This window comes from Delphinapterus leucas, chromosome 5 (genome assembly GCF_059928025.1).
Source record: "Delphinapterus leucas isolate spDelLeu-1000000601 "Yukka" chromosome 5, BTC_Dleu_Yukka2, whole genome shotgun sequence".
NCBI classification, from domain to species: domain Eukaryota; kingdom Metazoa; phylum Chordata; class Mammalia; order Artiodactyla; family Monodontidae; genus Delphinapterus; species Delphinapterus leucas.
In genome coordinates, this window is record NC_143133.1 from 99065443 (window position 1) to 99086705 (window position 21263).

Sequence of the window (21263 nt, forward strand, 5' to 3'; positions counted from 1 at the left end):
AAACCCCACTAAATTCTCTTCCCATACACTGATCTTTAGGGGATTCCTTGGATAACAGGTTCTGAATGTGTGAGCACAATAAGGCCCATTTCCCTGACGGTATTTTTAACTCAAGACTTGAAATCTGGGCTCCAACTGGAAAGAGGGGCGGGGAAAGATTATGAATTAGTCTCTAATTCAGAATATTTTACTCGACATGGCTAGCCCAGGTCCACTAATTATCTTATACATGAGGGATTTTCAACCTGGTTGAAAATCTGATTCAAATCTGATTCAACCTGATTCAATCAGAATCAAGTAAGGGCCCTGAAAAAAGATTCTGATGCCCAGGACCCACCCCATTCAAATCAAAATCTCTGGGGCTGGAGCCCAGGCATTGCTTTCACAGCTTCCCCAGTTGATTCTAACATGCACCCAGGGTTGAGAATAGAAACGTAAGATCAGATTTTATGGAAGGCACCCTTAACCTTTTTATCTTGTTACTAAATAATGTTCTAGTATGGGAAATGTACTTTTAAAACTCTTGGGCAGGGCTTCCCTGGTGGCGCAGTGGTTAAGAATCTGCCTGCCAATGCAGGGGACACGGGTTCAAGCCCTGGTCCGGGAAGATCCCACATGCTGCGGAGCAACTAAGCCCGTGCACCACAACTACTGAGCCTGTGCTCTAGAGCCCGCGAGCCACAACTACTGAAGCCCACGTGCCACAACTACTGAAGCCCGTGCACCTAGAGCCCATGCTCCACGGCAAGAGAAGCCACCGCGATGAGAAGCCCACGCACCACAACGAAGAGTAGCCCCCGCTCGCCGCAACTAGAGAAAGCCCGCGCGCAGCAACAGAGACCCAACTCAACCAATAAATAAATAATAAAAATGTAAAAAATTAGAAAAAAAAAACTCTTGGGCAAAGGTGGTTCTAAATCATCAGTGTTCCTCACATTGGACAAAGTGACATGGGAAATCTCACAGTGCAGCACTCAGTAGAGCATCACCTCACATTCTCTGGACAAGCCTAACAGCCCAGTACAAACCTGCTCCGAGTAACTGCATTATGGAAGAAACAGGATCAAATGGTGGAAATGCTTTTAAATCTCCCTGATTTACAAAGAAGTTTCACACTTAGAGACAACCAAACTTATATTAAAATTTAACAACCAAACAGCCAGAGACAATGATTACTGCTTGACTGCAAAAATTCAGAAGTGAAGTGAACAAATTAGACCCCCAAGAAGTTGCATACTCAACATCTCTTTTATAGGGATTCTAACCTAGGGGACACGGAAGAGCTTAAGCCTGTGATGTCCAATATGGCGGTCACTAGCCATACATTATAACAGTTTTATAGTATAACCTATAAAAAAAGCATATATAAACAGTAGCACTTCCCACCCACGGACATAAGCTTTCAACCATCACATCAAAACAAGTAGGACTATGATTAGCACCAAATGTTCTCCTACCTCTTTGATGTTGTCATGGTCCTGGGGCTTCACTGCTTTTTCAGAAGAGCATAACTAATTGTAAACCATAACCAGAAAGATATACCTCCTTTGCTTTATTCACCATCCCCAATTTCATTAGCTGGTGGTACATCCAAGATTCTTTGCCTTCCTTTTAATCCCACACCCCTGCTTTGTGGCAATGGGAATCACAACAAAATACTACTAATGGAAAGCTAATTCTGCATCCCACAGAAAAAACAAACAGAAACAACAGCTTTCCAATAGCAACTGTAGAATGCTGTTCCTTAGAAGAACTCCAAGGCATGAGCATAAACCTAAGATTTAATACCTAATTTGTCATCAGGAACTTCACAAAATAAAGACAATGATCTCCCAGATGGACTCCCATTATGGATAAACAATCTGGGTTTGAAACTGAAAAAATGAACAAACACACATAAAGAGACTGTATGTCATGGTGTGATGGTGGTCTATTCAGTCACACTCAATTTATAGGAAAAAAGTCAACTGTTTGATTTTAAAATCTAGCAGCTCTCACTCTGATTCTCTGTTCTTAATACATCCCTGAAAAAAACAACCTCCCTGCAATAACTTATCATATCTTAAGTAAGTCAAATAAAAATTACTGAAATTTGGGTATGTACTTTATCTGGGAAGACAAGATTCCTCTAAGCAAAAGACCTCACATGGGGCTTCTCTGGTGGCGCAGTGATTGAGAATCCGCCTGCCGATGCAGGGGACACGGGTTCGTGCCAGGGTCTGGGAATATCCCACATGCCGCGGAGCAGCTGGGCCCGTGAGCCATGGCCGCTGAACCTGAGCGTCCGGAGCCTGTGCTCCGCAATGGGAGAGGCCACAACAGTGAGAGGCCCGCGTACCGCAAAAAAAAAAAAAAAGACCTCACATGAACATGAACAAAAGTAGAAGGCAAAAAAGAGTCACAGTGTAAGACAAGACCAAAGTCTGTCTTACCATAAATTATATAGGCCTGATGTGTGAACTATAAGGTCTGCGTTCATTAAAATTCCATAATTCAAATATTATTAAACTAAGTATTTAAAAAAATCAATAAACCAGCAGGTTATCAAGTTAAATATATTGATCATGTAGCTGGCAATCCTGTTCTTAGACATTTACCATAGAACGGGGTTGGAAAATTATGGCCATGTGCCATACCTGTTTTGTAAATCAAGTATTATTGGAACACAGCCACATCCATTCTTTTTTGTATTGTGTATGGTGGTTTTCATCCTATAAGAGCATAGCAGCTGCAACAGAGATCATATGGCCTAAAATACAGCCTATCTAGTCCTTTACAGAAAAAGTTTGCTGATCTGTATAACTTATGATCATATAAAACTTATACACAAAAGTTTACAGCAGCTCTATTCATTATGGCCAGAAAAATGGAAACAACCCAAATGTCCTTCAACCAGTTAATGGATATACAAACTGTGGCACACATGTAACTCAACAGTAAAAGTGAATAAACTTGATACACACAATAACTTGAATGATTCTCAAAGGCATTATGCTGACTGAAAGAAAACAGTCTCAAAAGGTTACACACTGCATGATTCCATTTATATGATTATTTTTAAAAAGAGAAAACTTTATTGATGAAGACATATTAGTGGTTGCCAGGGGCTAGAGGTGGAGAGAAAGTGTATAAACGGATAGGACAAGGAAGTTTTAGGGGTGGTAAAAGTGTTCTATGTCTGTATTGTGGTAGAGGTTACACTAATCTGTGTATCAAAGTTCATAGAGCTGTACTCCAAATAAAGATAAATTTCACTGTGTAATAATTAGAAAAATAAAAATTTTATAAAACAGTATGTTAGGTTAAAGAAAAACAATAAACTAATAAGGAAACAGATTCCAAAAATTCAGGCCAAAGAATGAGAGTTTACCAAGAAAGATCAGATCAGCAAGTGTGGTTTAGGTCGCTATACTCTTGGGGTTTATTCCTGGTTTTTATCATTGAATCACTATAAAGCATTACATCACAGAGAAATACTCTCTGTGATTTTTGTACACACAGTTTGACAGGTGATATCTGAGGGTGAACATAAAACCCTCAATGCAATACTTCCCCTGTCAAATATGACATATCACATGAAGAAATACTGCAATCCAAGTTATCTCAGAATACCCCCACTGTGCTCTCCAGATTAGCCATAAATATACAGGTATGTTTTATATCATAGTTGTCAGCCCTTTTTCCACACTCATCATCTCCAAGCTGTCTAGAAAATCTGACATCTTATTCCATACACACATCGAAAGATTCTACCATATATGTTTTAGTTCTGTACAAGGTCTCTAACTTTCTTTTCGGCAGCCAGACCTGCAGACTGCCCATGGGCAGTGTGTAAACTAACTGCCAACCACATTTAATCAAAAGATAAATGTGGCAAATACAAAATAATTTTCAGGGAAAACAGAGGTATGGGAATTAGTTCTTTCACAGACTCAATAATAAAAACAACTTTTAAATTAGTTATATATTTTGTAAATCCAATAAAATAGGTTAAAAAAAATCAAACATGAAAAACTAGAAGATTAAGATCCCTGTACCAGTAAGAACATTCAAATTGATTGCTTCCATTGTGTATAATTAACAGACCATGTCTCAAGTTAAAATCTGGAAGACAAAGGACTCAGGAATGACCACTAATTGTAAATCATTTACATCGACATCAAAGAGAAGAAAAATTTTTCATCATGACAGAAAACACATCCAAAAGTCTCTAGCTTTTTGCGGTGACTTTAAAATGTCAACAAATTCTTAGATACCTTCAAAAAGAGGAGCCTATCTCCCTTCCTCCTGAATGGGGACTCCTAACAAACAGGATGCTGGGTGTTAACACTATGTAACTTCCAAGATTAGGTCATTAGAATGAATTCAAATCCTAGCTCTGCCATTTACATTAATTCCTCTTTCAGGTCTATTGTCAGGATCAGAGATAATGTGCGTTAAGCTGTTTACGTGATGCCAGAACATTAAAAGCTTAACATATAGCTTCTAACAACCACTTACATATAGTTCTCAAAGGCTCCTGGAAGGTGTGTATTATCAAAAGTTAAAGATGAAAAATGTTTATTATGTTGTTAAATGAATGAAAGTCACAAATTGCTGAAATCAAATGAAACTACAAACAGCATAAGACTTTAGAAAAAAAATCTTGCTTTCTATTAGGTTGGGTTATGTAAAATGAGATTTTTGTTAGGTCAGAAACAGTAGACTACCAGCAATTTTATATGGTTAAACCTAATGGTAGTTATACAAAGAAAATACATGTAGGCATAGAAATATTATGGAAGAGGCATTTTCTTATTACCAAAAACTGAAATAAATTTATATCTCACAAGTTATGGCATAAGAAAAACTGAAGCCAAGATTGCTATATAATGAACTAGTCAGTCTTGTTTTCACAGCCATTTTAATGTCAGTTGTTAACCCAGCCTATTCTGAGATCAAACAAAAGTTAACTATATTTGTATATAGTTATAGCAGTCTCTATCAGAAATATCACTAGGAGGCATTGAAAGTGAGGGAAATAATGGCTTACAGAAATGCCTTAAGAACAATTAATTCAAAGACTTTTAGATTATAGTGAAATATAAAACATGTTTTTCAACAAGCAAGAGACTACTCTCTCCAAATCAGACAAAAGACGGGTCTTATAAAAGTTCGGAAAATAATTGGAAAAACAGCACCTTGAAACAAAAACACAAATTCCCATTCATTTAATTAACATTCACTGAGAGCCAGATGCTGGATGTTGCCATGGAGGTAAACACAGAGAAAACACTGATAGTTAAAATATGTTCATGGAAAAAAGGAGAAAATACTGCTCATTATGAGCTCCTTTTAATTTATCATTTTAAATTGCAAATATTCTGACAATTAAATTCAATAGTAATGGAATTATTTCTAAAGATCATATATCTTATGCTTAAAATCCAATTTATTTATGACAGTTACGTTCTAGGCACTCATTTAATATTCAAAACAACCCTATAAGTACTGTTATTATCCTCATTTTAAAGAAGAGGAAACTGAGGCATAGAGAGGTTAAGCAAGCAGCCCAAGGTCACAAGACCAGTAAATGGTAGAGCCTAGATTTAATCAGGCTGTCTGGCTCCAGAGTTAGTACTCTTAATGACTTTATTATGCTACCTCTCATATTCAAATTCATTAGGTTACCGCTCAGATTCAACTTTATTAGCATGGATCCAAAGGCAGCTGACTTTCTGATACCAACTCTGACAAGCAAGGCAGAGGACTGAATTAAAATAAACTATTATTCTCAGGCACAGTATTTAAAAATCTCTGACTCATTAATCTGTTAATAGCTTTTCACTGCACAAACTGGCAAATTATTTGTTAGAGTGGGTAACAAATCTGAACCAAAGATCACTCACATGGACAAAGACAAAATATCTACTGGTTCATGAACCTAAGTATGATGACCCTGATTTAGACACAGACAGATGGAATAGATCAAACAACCAAAAGAAACAAAAAGACAATTTTAGGTATAGAATACATGCACAAAGGCTCAAAGATGATCCAGAAGTCATATTTTGGGGAGTGAACGTTCGAGAAGTTGTTTGATCATTACATGTTCTGCTATGGACTGGTAAACTACAGCTCATGGGCCAAATTTGGCCCACAGCCTGTTTTTGTAAATAAAGTTTTATTGCAACAGAACTATTTTCAGATGTATTGTCTAAAGCTGCTTTTGTTGGAACAGCAGAGTTGAACAGCTGCAACAGGGACTGTATGGCCCACAAAGCCTAATATATTTACATTGTGGCCTTTTACAGAAAAAGTTTGCTGACCTCTTGTGTTATACTCAACAAATCAAGTAGAACACAAATGTAAAAAACATGATCAGTTCTTAAAAAACTGATTCTTACTTTACATAAGCATTAATTAATATCAAATGCATTCTATGGCTAGAGACTTGCAGTTGAAGGGCTACCAAATTTCATCAAATCCAAGTTACCATCAATTATAAGACTACTGTTATTTTATGTACCACCAAGAAAAAACACTGCCAATTTAAAAAAAAACATAACTTCCTATTATATCTACTGTAAGATGATTCTAGTTTCAAAATTCTGCAAATGAGATAAAAGTGCATCTTAGAATTGATGAAATACAGTACATCATTCTACAATGATTTAAATTCGTAAACGAAAGGTAATAAGGTTGTAATAAATCTACTAAACGGGATTTCTTATCACAGGGTACTTGAAGGCACAAGGAGTTTCTCTGTAATACTGTGCCAATACCTATAAGTACCGAGAAATATTAATAAAGAACAAAGGACTAAGGTTTTGCAGGCTGTCCCACATGTAGGGCACTAGGTAAGGAGGTCTACTGTAAGCCCCACTGTACAATGCACATTGGTCTTTCCAAAACATTGGTAGCTGTATTGGGTACATTTAGGTGACAGAAAACTGAAATAACACATAAGGAATACATGTTTTCCTTTTGATATTAAACACATGATCACTTATTTCAAAGCAAAGGGACACCTCTAGAGAATTTTCCATAGCAGAGCATACATACATGAAGAGAGTGTGAGTCACTGCTTTTACTTGGAAGGAGGGAGAGAAAGGGAAGAGACAAAGAGAGCAGGAAGGAGGAAGGGAGGGAAAGGATGAATTAGAAGCAGACCTCATAGATTCAAATTTAACACTTTATTTTTGCCTTCAAAGTATTAGATTATCCAATTTTATATCTGACAACGAACAAATATGCAATTGAGAACTCTATGTTAATAATTACAAAGCTTTAATACATAAGTGTGAAAATTTTTATAATACTGTTTTAATTCATTCTCATACTCATTAGATTTCATATTTCAAAACAAACCTTTAGGGCTTCCCTGGTGATGCAGTGGTTGAGAGTCCGCCTGCCGATGCAGGGGACACGGGTTAGTGCCCAGGTCTGGGAAGATCCCACACGCCGCGGAGCGGCTAGGCCCGTGAGCCATGGCCACTGAGCCTGCGCGTCCAGAGCCTGTGCTCCGCAACGGGAGAGGCCACAACAGTGAGAGGCCCGCGTACCGCAAAACAAACAAACAAACAAACAAACAAAAAACAACCCTTTATCTTAGTATCTCATTATTTAAGAGATAACCTTCTTTGAAGGCAGCAGAGTTATGACAGTCTAAGAAAAGCAGGACAAAAACAGTGTATTAACAGTTAGCAAAGAATAGTTTTCAGATATTTAAGAAACTATGCTACACACCCATATATTTATGTGTTACATGTCTATATCTACCTTTCTCTCTAACACTGCATGAGAACAGGGGGAATGGCATTAAATATAACACCTGTTTCAGAGTGGCTCACCTGCTCACAGACACACATATAAACAAATTAAAAGCAAGGAAAGGGAAAATAAAGAATATTGAGTATTTACTATATACCAGACACTGTCCTAGGCGCTTTGGATAAATTAATTCATTTAATCTTCAAAATAACTCTCCTCTTACTTCCTTTAGCAGATAAGGAAACAGAGGCTCAGAGAGGTAAAATTCCAAAGTCATACAGCTAGTAAGTGGCTTAGTTATTCATTCAACAAGTGGCTGGGTGGAGCTTTAAACTTTTTTCTCATATACTACACTACTGTCAAACTGAAGGAAAGAAAGTATACGTATCTTCGATATATATTAGATAGAAATAAACCAAATTTTCTGTGCTGTAGTTTTGTCTTTTGTTGTTTCACAAAATAAAGCAAGAATGTTGCCCACACATGCAAATTCTGAAAGCTGGAGTTCCTAGGGCATTCCCTCCCTAGAAAGGATCTCAACCATTCCACAACTTTAAATACCATCTGTATATCTCCTCTCAAACCTCTGAGCTCCAGGACTGCATTAACTGTCTGCCACCTGACATGTCCACCAAATGACTTGCAGACATCACAAAATTAACATTGTCAAAAATAAACCCCATTTTCCTTCTCACTGAGCTCCAATCTCATTTAAGGATATTACCATTCACTGGTCTGCTCAAGCCAAAAACCTGAGTATTGTCCATACTTTCCTTCTCCCTCACACTCCATGTTAAGTCCCATTGGTTCTACCTACAAACTAGACCTCAAACCCATCCTCTTCTCTCTCATCACTCTAGAACAAACCTCCATCATTGTTCATGTGGACTACTATCAATATAATGACCTCCTTACCATTTTCCCACTTCCCCTCTCTTCTCTTTTTTTGCAGGCAAAAAAACTTTCTTTGGGGGGCGAGGGGGTTAGCACAAATCATAACTTCAAAATCCTTCAATGGTTTTCAATATGCTGAATAAAATCCATATTGCTTATCATGGACTCTTAAACTAGATAATATGATCCCTTTCTACCTTTCAAACTTCATTCCACTTTCCCCCCCCCCGTGGACATCTCCAGGCATCCTTTCAACTCCTCATATACCAACTGTTCACACTGCAGGGCGTTAAAGCTCCTGGCAAGGATAACTCCTTCAGTTTTCAGCTTCAAGGTCACTTCCCCTGACAATCTTTTTCTAACAATGTGGAAGTATCTGTCTTCCCACAGTCCTCTGTCACTTTGCTTTATTTCCTCCATAGATATCTATTTATCTATTACCTGCTCTCCAACAGACGAACTCCAAGTGGAAAAAATATGTCTATTCTATTCACCAGTACATACCCAGCACCTAGTAAAATGCCTGGCACATATTAGGGACTCCAATTTTTCTTGAATGAGCAAGTTATATATATTAGTCTAAAAAGACTAATTTTTGTACAATTAACTTAAACTGTTTTAAGCTACAAGTTTAAAATATTATCATTTTCTCTTAAAAGTATGTAAATATGGCTCACAGATAGATGTGTTTGATTTTTTGAAGACCTACAATAAGCCTTAAAGCAGTGAATACTGTGTCACATTCATTTTAGACAATATAAAACTTAGATGACTTTCTTATTTTATTTCCAGAATCTAAGTGAAAAAGCTACAATAAAATTATGAATATTTAGAAAATTAGCTCATTTAAATAACTGTATTTATGTGCAATCTAGTTATCAAAAATAAGTAAAATATTAAATGGGAAAAGAATTTGAAAAAGAATAGATACATGTATATGTATAACTGAATCACTCTGCTGTACACCTGAAACTAACAAAACATTGTTAATCAACTATACTCCAATATAAAATAAAAAGTTTAAAAAAATAAAATATTTTAAAGGCATACATTTAAAATTTATTTCCATTTGAACAAATGCATTTCAAAAGGAGGGAAAATGACCTATTTTGGTCACATCCAAGGGAGAATCATAAATTACTGTTCCACTCTGTGGTGGTTAGTTGTAAAATATAGCCACAAATTCTTTGATACTCCTCCTTTCAAAGGTTGAGTCTCAAAAAAAAAAAAAAAAAAGTTGAGTCTCTTCTTAATTGTGAGTTAAATTTAGTGACAGAACAGAATGTAATGGCAGTGACTGTGTGGTCATGTTATAAAAGGCACTGTGGCTTCCTCCTTGTTATCTCTCTTGGATCACCTGTGTTGAAGGAAGCTGACTTCCGTGTCATGAGGATACCCAAGCAGCCCTATGGAGAGGGCCTGACCAATATCTTGATGACTACAGCCTCATGAGAGATTCCAACCCAGAACGACCCAGCTAAACCACTCCTGAATGGCTGACCTACAGAAACTATAAGATAATGAATGCTTGTTTATTTTTTTTAAGCTTTAGGGTAACATATCATAGCGATAGGTAACATTCATTCATTCATTCATTTATTCAATAAATATCAATCTGTGCCTATTATGTCCCAGTCACCAGGCCCCAAAGATACAGAGAACAAATAAGACACTATATGTATCACAGAGGGGATGAAATTAAAAAGGCTGGTAGTAAGGTAAAAGTGCTTTTAATTAAAAGGTAACTAACAAGACCCTACCTGTATACCCAGCACATAATACCAGATTTTAAAAGAAGAGAGAGGAAGATGAGAAGAAGTTGTTGCAGGAGGCAAGAATGGTTATGGGTATAAATATCTACACATAAGGGGTGAGGAAAGCACAAGAGACAACACCTGAAGGGACTGGACATAAAAGCTCCAACTGGGTAAAGAAATGTGTGATATACCATACTCTGGGCTTTATCTAAAGGCAGTAGGGAGGCATTGAGAATTTCCAAAAGGAGAGTAAGAAAATTAGATTTGCATTCTACAAAGAGGACTCCGGCTGCAGTATGGAAAAGGGCTCCAAAGGAGCTCTTTCTAGTGAAGACAGTTAAGAGGAAATAGCAGGGACTTCCCTGGTGGTCCCATGGCTGAGACTCCACGCTCCCAATGAAAGGGGTCCGGGCTCGATCCCTGGTCAGGGAACTAGATCCCACGTGCATGTCGCAACTAAAGATCCCGTGTGCCGCAGCTAAGACCTGGCGCAGCCAAATAAATAAATAAATATTTTTTTAATTATTTAAAAAAGAGGAGATTGCAGCCATTCAGTTTAGGCAGGATGATGGCACTCAAAAATGTTAGCAACAAGAAAAAGTAGTAGGTGAAATCAATAGACATTAAAAAGGTACAAAAACAGAACTTTGGGATTATATTTGAAAGTAAATGTCATCAACATCTCAAAGCTCTAAAAAAGGAAAATTACAGTACTATAAAAAATATTTTGAACAAATAAAAGAAAAATCTTAATTGGTATATATTGTATACCTTCTAAATTAATAAAAATCACCAGTACATTCTGAAAATGGAAATGAATTTTAAAATTATGACTGTCCAAAAAAAAGGAGGTATAAAGTCAATATGATTAAAGTGTAAGTGGTTCTGCATCATTCTAATTCACGTAACCTAAAATTTTAAGTCATTTATAACTGATAAGCCCAACTCTATATACTTCTAACAATTTTTTATTGCTGATATCAAGTACAGTTTTATTTTTTCCCCTTTTAAGATAAAAGGACTAAAAGGATATGGCATTACCTCTCCTTGAGTATGTGAGTCAGGTACGTCAGAATACAGCTCACTGTTCTTATTTGGCTCAAGAGTTCTATTTAGTTTTTCTAAGGCTGGACTCAAATTCTTCAGGGCTTCAGTGCCCACAAATTTTCAACTTAGGAACTGGCTCAAAGCTATAAAGTAAGCTCCTCTAGGACAGAGATGATGACTTCAAAATTTTTCTATCCCCCACTGCATCTGGACCATAGTAGAAATTCAAAAATTATTTATTGAATGGATTTGCCCTAAACTGTATACCAGCAGTCTGTTCGTACACGTACACACACACACACACACACACACACATGCACACAACTACTAAAATATTTACTGATGAAATGATGTTTGGGATTTGTTTCAAAATAATTCAGGGGTAGAATAAGTGTATGAGGATACAGATAGAACAAGACTGGCCATGATACAACTTCTAAAAACTTGTGAGACCTATTAGAAAAAAGTGAAAGTAATCAATTGAGTTATTGAGGAGGGGTATCTTTTTAATGTATGGGACAGAATTAATTACTTTATAACAAACTTTAAAGAGGTTAAATTTACTTTCTTAGAGGCTTTTGCTTTTAATTTATAGCCCAGTATTCTTGTTACAAAATATTTTTACTTCATGGTTCTAAATCCCAAATAATTTATTTAAGAACTATAGTTAAAAAATTGGGGGGAATATTCTTTTTTTTTGTTTTTGTTTTTGTTTTTTGCGGTACGCGGGCCTCTCACTGTTGTGGCTTCTCCCGTTGCGGAGCACAGGCTCCGGATGCGCAGGTTCAGTGGCCATGGCTCAGTGGGCCCAGCCGCTCTGCGGCGCGGCATGTGGGATCTTCCTGGACTGGGGCACGAACCCGTGTCCCCTGCATTGGCAGGCGGACTCTCAACCACTGCGCCACCAGAGAAGCCCTGGGGGGAATATTCTTTTAAGGAAAGGGGATACAAACCTATTCTGAAAAAACTGATGAAAATAAGATTTGTATATCAACAGAGAAGGAAAATAACAGCTGATGTTCAAGTTTTCTAATCTTTGTTGCAGTCTGAAAGGACCAAAATTAAGTTGGATATTTGTAACATAAAAAAAAAAAAAAAAGCCTAGGGCTTCCCTGGTGGCGCAGTGGTTGAGAGTCCGCCTGCCAATGCAGGGGACATGGGTTCGTGCCCCGGTCCGGGAAGATCCCACATGCCGCGGAGAGGCTGGGCCCGTGAGCCATGGCCGCTGAGCCTGCGCGTCCGGAGCCTGTGCTCCGCAACGGGAGAGGCCACAACAGTGAGAGGCCCGTGTACCGGAAAAAAACAAAAAAAAGACAACCCAATTAAAAAATAGGACTTACACAGGCATTTTACCAAAGAAGGTATACAGTCAATTAGCACATGAAAAAAATGCTCAAAATCATTAGTTAGCAAGAAAATGCCCATCAAACCCACAATGAGATACTACTTCACATCCACTAGGATGGCTATTGTAAAAAAATAACAAGTTTTGGCAAAGATGTGGAGAAATTAGAATCCTTGTGTAGTGCTGGTGATAATGTAAAATGGTGCAGCCACCATGGAAAACAGTATGGCAGTTCCTCAAAAAATTAACCACAGAGTTACCACATGACCCAACAATCCCACTCCTAGTGTGTGAGTGTGTGTGTGTGCGTGTACAGAAGAACTGAAAGCAGAGACTCTAACAGGTACTTGTGAGCCAACGTTCATAGCAGCAGGTTTCACAATAGCAAAAGGTGGGAATAACCAAAGTGCTGTCAATAGATTAATGAACAAACAAAATGTGGTATATACATACAGTGGAAGATTACTGAGTCATAAAAAGGAATAAGGTTCTGATATATGCTACAACATGAATTGAACCTTGAAAACATACTAAGTGAAATAAGTCAGACACAAAAAGAAGGACAAATTTTGTATGATCACACTTATATAAAATATCTAGAACATGGACATTCATAGAGACAGAAATAGAGGTTACCAGGGGCCAAGAGAAAGGAGAATGGGGAATTATTACCTAACAGATACAGAGTTTCCGTTTGGGATGATGAAAAAGCTCTGGAAATAGATAGTGGTGATGGTTAGACAACATTTGGAATATACAAAATATCACTAAATTGTACACTTAAAAGTGGTTAAAATGGTAAATTTTAGGTTATTTATTTAACCAGAATTTTTTTTAATTAAAGCATTTAAGATTCAATATTATTCGTGAAACACAAAATTTAATTACACCTAAGCCTATTACAACAAAAATTTCAGATCAAGAAAAACTGATGCAGTACTACCTTCAAGATATATAGCCAACATTAATATCAAGCATCCAACTCCACTGGCCATACTAAAAAAGCAGCTTATAAATTAACCCAAAGAAACGCATTTTTGTTTTTATAGAAAGAACTTGGCATTCAAGACAAGCTAAACTCAGAAATACTGCATGGAAATAAAAGCTAAGTTCATTGCAGGCTTGAAGTCTTTAGTTGTCTATTTTCACTTTGTTTCTATTTCCACATGGACAACTCTCTCTTTAAACTTGGTTAAAAATGGGACTCCCAAGAAAAAATATGTGCATGTAAATTTTTAATAATCAAAACTATATAATTTCTTGGTAGTAGAAACTCTTTTTTTTAAGATTTAATTTTACTTATTTTTGGCTGCGTTGGGTCTTTGTTGCTCCATGTGGGCTTTCTCTAGTTGTGGCGAGGGGGGGCTACTCTGCATTGCGGTGCGCAGGCTTCTCATTGTGGTGGCTTCTCTTATTGCAGAGCACAGGCTCTAGGTGTGCGGGCTTCAGTAGTTGTGGCACACAGGCTCAGCAGTTGTGGCGCACGGACTTAGATGCTCCGCGGCATGTGGGATCTTCCCGGACCAGGGCTCGGACCCATGTCCCCTGCACTGGCAGGCGGATTCTTAACCACTGCACCACCAGGGAAGTCCAGTAGTAGAAACTTTAAGTGTGCAAACCTCAATTAACAGAAACTAGGAGAAAAGGTCTTACATGCTTTTGGCAAGCAGCACGAAAGCAATCACTTAACATGCTATTTTCTAATGAGGAATGCTACTATTTTCCAAAAACTAATAAAGAATTTGTTTCATAATAAAGTAAATCTTGAAATTCCATTTGATGTTCCTAATTCACAAAAGTAGAGCCTGCCATATATTTAGGGGTAGATATTAATCATAAAAATGTTTTAATATCATGTTGGATAGGATAAAAAGACCACCTTTTTGTGGACAAGCCGTAATTTTAGAAGAGGGATGAAAAACATCATAAACTAATGCAAAACAGAAAGACAAAAAGGACAAGTCAAGAAATGCAAAATACAAGCAAAAGATAACATTTAGTCCATCGAGGCAAGTTCACAGAAATGGGCAGAGGAAAAACAGTGAATACAGACATATGCAGGAACATTCCCCTGTGATCATTATCAGTCCTCTTCATCCACTTCTTGCCAGAAAGCCTTCTGTCTTGCCATGCTCACTACCATTGTTATCCTCAGTGAAAAAAAGAAACCAAATGTGGACTTCACTTATGCAAATTATTTACAGTCATTAGATGAAGAACTTACTGATTTTCCTTGCTGCCTCTTTTAAAGTATTTTTAAAAGAACAGTGATATTCTCAGAATATGATTACTTGCAAGTGACTATTTGGCTTCTATCTGAGGAGAAGATAAAGCTATTCTAAAACTCTAAAGCTGTAATTCAACTGGGTTTTGATGTATCAAGAATGTTGTTCCAAATAGGATACAGGCCCTTAAACTAAAATGAAATGAAGAATCCCAGAGGTTTTGTGAACTCCAGGCATTCTGACACTAATCATTGCCTCTCGATAAACTGAAAATGAATATACTGAATTAATAAAACAATTTCCATGGAGGCTATCAAATGAAAACAATATAATTTCAGTTTAAAATAACTGCAGTACAAAGAAAATTCGATTAAGCAAGTTAGAATTTTTGAGTGTTTTCTGTGTTTATGTTTAGATTCTAGTAGCAAATTTCTGTAGGTTATCTTCTTAGATGCACTGATAAAAGATATTTGCTGGTTCTACTCTAATAACATTGAACCACGAAAAACATAAATACACTATATATGTAAATATATATGTACACAGTAAACAGTGTCTACTTTGACCTGAAATAAGAGATATAACTTTTAATGCATCAATCAAGCGGACCTCTCTTGAGTTACTCCACTGATCCATGGCAACATTACTACTCTCTGACTTATTATCTTTCTCAACTTTTTTCTATACAATTCAGATTTGTGGAGATGGTGGAGGTACAGAAGCCTGAAAGAGGTCAGGTCTGGTGTCAAGATCATTGAAAAGAGGCCAGAGAGCTTGGGAGACCAGTTGGCCAAAGCCTACTAAGCTAGTCCAAACTTTCCTCTTTACAAAGATAATTCACAATAACTGAAAACCTATAAATCTAGATCATTTGGCCCAGTAGCTTTAAAAGCTATACTGAAGCTATATGATAGGTATATATAAGTGTTCATTATATGGATGTTTAAAATCTTCTGTAATAAAAAGTTAAAAGTAAAATAAATATATTGGCATATTCTATGTATGAAATACCAGATTATTATTATTATGGTTCGGGCTTTAAAATGTAAAATTGTGAGTCAGTGAGAAACAGGGCACAGAGAATTATCTCTGTTTCTCTGGTATAGATTACTACCTCATTCCTTCACTGTGAAATACACCAAATTCATTATGTTTTCTAACTAAAACTCAAAAATGCCAGGGCAATAGAAGAAATCAATTACAAATTTGACTATATAAAATTTGTTTTTAATCTTTGAATGGCAAAAAAACACCATAAGCAAAGTCGAAAGACAAATGAAAACATTGGGAGATATATTTCCAAATATACATTACAGGTAAAGAAATAATATCCCTAATATACGAAGACCTTAATAACTGAAGGAAAAAAAGACCAACAATCTTAGCAAAAAATGGAAAAAGACATGTATAAATGTCCCCATATATCTATATATGGCTCTTACAGATCTGAAAGATATAAACTCAACTCACAGGAAAAATACACATTAAAACTATACTGAGATACTATTTCTCTGCCCTTCAGATTGGCAAAACTCAAAGGCTTGACAATATACTTTCTTGGTAAGGCTGTGGAAAAATAGGCAGTCTCATATACATTGCTGGTGGGAATGCAAAACAGTACAACAGCAGTGAAAGGGAATTTGGTGACATCTAGTAAAACTATATACATATCCATTTTACCCTTTGACCCAATAAACCCGCTCCTATATTAATCCTGAAGATACACCTCCAACAACAGAAAAAGACATATGCACAAGGTTATTCACTGCAGCACTCTAAAGTTGCAAAATATTACCTGGATAGCCAAACACAGAAGACAAGATGAATAAACTGGCAAACATACACAGAAGAATGATGGCAATCTCTATGAATTGATATGGAGTGATTTCCAGGGTATATTTTTCAGTGAAAATCACTACGTGCCCAAGTACTTATATAGACAGTATGCTACCTTTTGTGTTAGAAAAAAGTGAAATAAGAAAACATAGAGCTTCCCTGGTGGTGCAGTGGTTAAGAATCTGCCTGCCAATGCAGGGGACACGGGTTCGAGTCCTGGTCCGGGAAGATCCCACATGCTGTGGAGCAACAAAGCCCGTGTGCCACAACTACTGAGCCTGCATGCCTAGAGCCCGTGCTCCACAACGAAGAGTAGCCCCCGCTCGCCGCAACTAGAGAAAGCCCGCGTGCAGCAACAAAGACCCAATGCAGCCAAAAATAAATAAGTAAAATAAATTTATTAAAGAAAAAACCATATCTGCTCATCATTACCAAAAGAAAAATCAGAAGGATAAACAAGAAACCAATGAATGTTTTACCTACAAAAATGGAGTGTTGCTTTTGTTTTGTTTTTGTAGTGGTATAGATGAAACAATTCTGAAACTATTTTAGGTGATACTCATGTAGAGCAAATGCGTAAGAATGTTGGTACTGTTAGGAGCCCATGTTCTCACTACAGAACAAGGGAGAATTGGAGAAATCAGTGTGAATTCATATTCTAAAATATACATCCAGGTTCAAACATACATCCATGAGCATATGCATGCAAATGTGTATATACATATGTACGTGTGCACGTATAAAGACATATTTTCTAGCTCTGTCCCCTCACAGGGCTCAGAAGTAAATACATCAAGTAGCAACGTACATACTGTGTGTCCAGATCTTGGTTCCTACTGTCATTCCCCATTCCCCACTCAAAGGGGCCAGGCCTTCTAGGAGAAATGACTGACTCTAGGCTGGACAGAGAAGATAAACAATGAGTTGGCTTATAAATGATGAAAATAATGAAGTGATTAAGAAAAAGTGATGGGGGCATGAAAAACGAAAGGAGGCAGCATGAAAAGAAGAGGGTCCCACTGGTGAGATCTGAGAAAATTTGAAGGCCAAAATATTTAAGGACAGTAATGAATTATTAATCATCAGGGAAAAAATAGGAATCCATGAGTTTAATAACTAATAATATATATAGATAAATAAAAGGGCTCTTATTACAGTAGGATGCTGAGTAATGACTGGTAAAAGTAGGAGTTCTGGAGTTAGAAAAAACCATCATTTTAGAACCATGGTTCAAGCAAGCTATCATCAATGGATCCTACATGAAATTTTGATGAAGAGTGGGATATTTTAATTGTCTTAAAGTATCTCCTCACGGATTGCTTATTAGTTGTAAGGGAGGAGAGTAACACAGTGGAGAAATCAGACAATGAAACAGGTGATCAAATTTTATATCACAAATAAACAGCAGATGGACATTGAAAGAATACACATATATGCATATGTATTTATAAATATATACACAAACATTCATTTACAAAGTGAATAATAAAGCATTTGAGGACAAATGGTTAGCAATAGGTGAATCTGGAGTGAGGGTACATCGATGTTCTTTATATTATTTTTGTAACTTTTCTGTAAGTTTGAAATTATTTCCCCCTAAAATCATTATGTTCAAAATCTAACATACTATTTTTCTCCCTAAATTCTATTTTTTTAAATTAAACTTTATTTATTTTTGGCTGAGTTGGGTCTTTGTTGCTGGGCGCCGTCTTTCTCTAGTTGCCGCGAGCGGGGGCTACTCTTGTTGGCGGTGCACGGGCTTCTCATTGTGGTGGCTTCTCTTGTTGCAGAGCACAGGCTCTAGGCGCACGGGTTTCAGCAGTTGTGGCATGTGGGCTCTAGAGCGCAGGCTCAGTAGTTGTGGCGCACGGGCTTAGCTGCTCGGCGTTACGTGGGATCTTCCCAGACCAGGGATCGAACCTGTGTCCCCTGAATTGGCAGGCCGATTCTCAACCACTGCGCCACCAGGGAAGTCCACTAAATTCTATTTTTTCTTCTATAATTTCTACATAGCGGAACAGGACCACTGTCAACCAGTCATCCAGCTAGAAACTTGGCAGTTAACCTAGATTACCCAAGGGTTTCAATTCATTTCCTTCCTTTCTTTCAACTCCCAAACCCAAAGGGACATATCCTAAGAGACTATCTTGTATATCTGTCCTGTTTTCTCCAATCATACCAAACTGGTTCAGGTCCTAATCATGTAGCATTTCTCCTCTGATTTACTGTTACAATCTACTAATGATCACCCTTTCTCCAGCCTTGGCTCTAAATCTCTCTAACCACCGCTACAGAGTGCCCTTTCCCCACATGAAACCTGATCATGTCAGTCTCTATATTTCTCAACTGGTACTGAACATCGGCAGGAAAGAATGCACTGGGTCAACTTAAAAATCCCAATATTGATAAAATACACTGCTTTGGATCTTGAGATCCAAATAAGCAAAAATGATTGCCCAGAGCCTTAAGAGCTAGTCTAACATAATTGTAAACTTAGTCATGAAACAACTGCAAGAGCCATCTTGGACCCAATCCTAAAGCAATTGCTATTGAGCAATATATTCAGTGCCCGTTTTACACAAATAACTGAGATGGGACCTCTGGAAAAAGAGGTCATTAAAAGGAAAGAATGGAAAGAAAACGTAGGGAATAGAAGGGAGGAAGGGTCAAGTATTGAAAAGTGAGGAGGGAAAAATAGGGAAGGTAACAGAAAGAAAGGGAAAAGAAAAAAAATCTATTCTCTAGGATTTCAGGATAAAACATAGATCTGTCTCATGGTAAGATGTCAACCTTTTGAGAATTAACTAGCCCTCTTAATTGTTCCTAATGGAACAATTTCTTTATGAAATTCTACGTTCTTTATGAACAGTTGACATTTTATCAGAAGTTACTTGAGAGCAGTATTATTCATAATCAAAGTATATTCTATAAGCACTGAAAAGTATAAGCAGTTCAAGGAATCATATAGACCCATATACTATATAAAACTATATACATATATAATATATATGTATATATTATATACAAAAGCTATGAAATATATATTTATATCTCAATTCTAGGATCCCACTTTTATACCCATATTGTAGATTTTAGATATCAGTAATAGATTCAAATAATTTTCATGTGGCACTTTAAGCCTCACAATAAAGATAAATAAAACATTTTATTTTATAAATATAAAATTTCTTTATATTTTGTACTAAGAATATAAAAAAAAGATGGCAAATATATATTAAAGAGTTCATTAAACAATTTAGTTCCTCAGGGCAAAAATCTTACTTCTTATAGCTTTTTTCCAGTTTATAGAAATTATCCTCTTTTCCTAGAACTGGAACATTTTTATGAAACTGTACTTTTAGGCAGTGAAAACAAAATCAAGAAGGAAGAAAACAAACTAAATAGAAGTACTGAAGATTAAATAAGTCTTGGCATGGTCTGCTCTCCTCACAAAAATTTTGTTTTCATCACCACATTTACTCTTTCAATAACAAGTAACATCTGTCCTTCAAACTTTAATTTAAAAATCTTGGGACTTCCCTGGAGATCCAGTGGTTAAAGAATCCGCGTTTCCGGACTTCCTTGGTGGCGCAGTGGTTGCAAGTCCGCCTGCCGATGCAGGGGACACGGGTTCGTGCCCCGGACCGGGAAGATCCCACATGCCGCGGAGCGGCTGGTCCCATGAGCCATGGCCGCTGAGCCTGCACGTCCGGAGCCTGTGCTCCGCAACGGGAGAGGCCACAACAGTGAGAGGACCGCGTACTGGAAAAAAAAAAAAAAAAAAAGAATCCGAGCTTTCGATGCAGAGGGCGTGGGTTCGATCCCTGGTCGGGGAACTATGATCCCACAGGCCGTGTGGTGCGGTGAAAAAAAAAAAATAATAATAATAAAAATTTTTAATAAAAATCTTAACTGTGCGTGCACTTGCGTGCATGCGTGTGGAGGGGGTGGGATGGTGGGGGGAGAGAGAGAGAGACAGAGAAGTAATACCAAAGGTCAATTCAGTTGACAGATGGTCTCTTTTGCTTGGATTTCTATAGGTCTAAGCATGTAAATATACTGTCCAATAGTACAGTAAAAACTTTTATATGCCACAAAGTTGTTTAATTTACTCTCCATACATATTGCTTAAAGAAGTAAACGACAGTTGGGGCCTCCCTGGTGGTGCAGTGGTTGAGAGTCCACCTGCCAATGCTGAGGACACGGGTTCCTGCCCCGGTCCGGGAAGATCCCACATGCCGCGGAGCGGCTAGGCCTGTGAGCCATGGCCGCTGAGCCTGCGCGTCCAGAGCCTGTGCTCCGCAACGGGAGAGACCACAACAGTGAGAGGCTCGCGTTCCGCAAAAAAACAAAAAAAGCTTTCCTTCAACCAACTCTGGCCGAAAAAGGAAGCCCTTTTTCCAGAAC

The 21263-nt window shown here is 37.4% G+C and overlaps 1 protein-coding gene across 5 annotated transcripts in view; it reads right to left on the reverse strand.

Annotated features, from left to right (window-relative positions):
• Window positions 1–21263, reverse strand: part of WDFY3 (WD repeat and FYVE domain containing 3) — a 259871-nt gene that overhangs the window by 199796 nt on the left and 38812 nt on the right. The window lies entirely within an intron of this gene.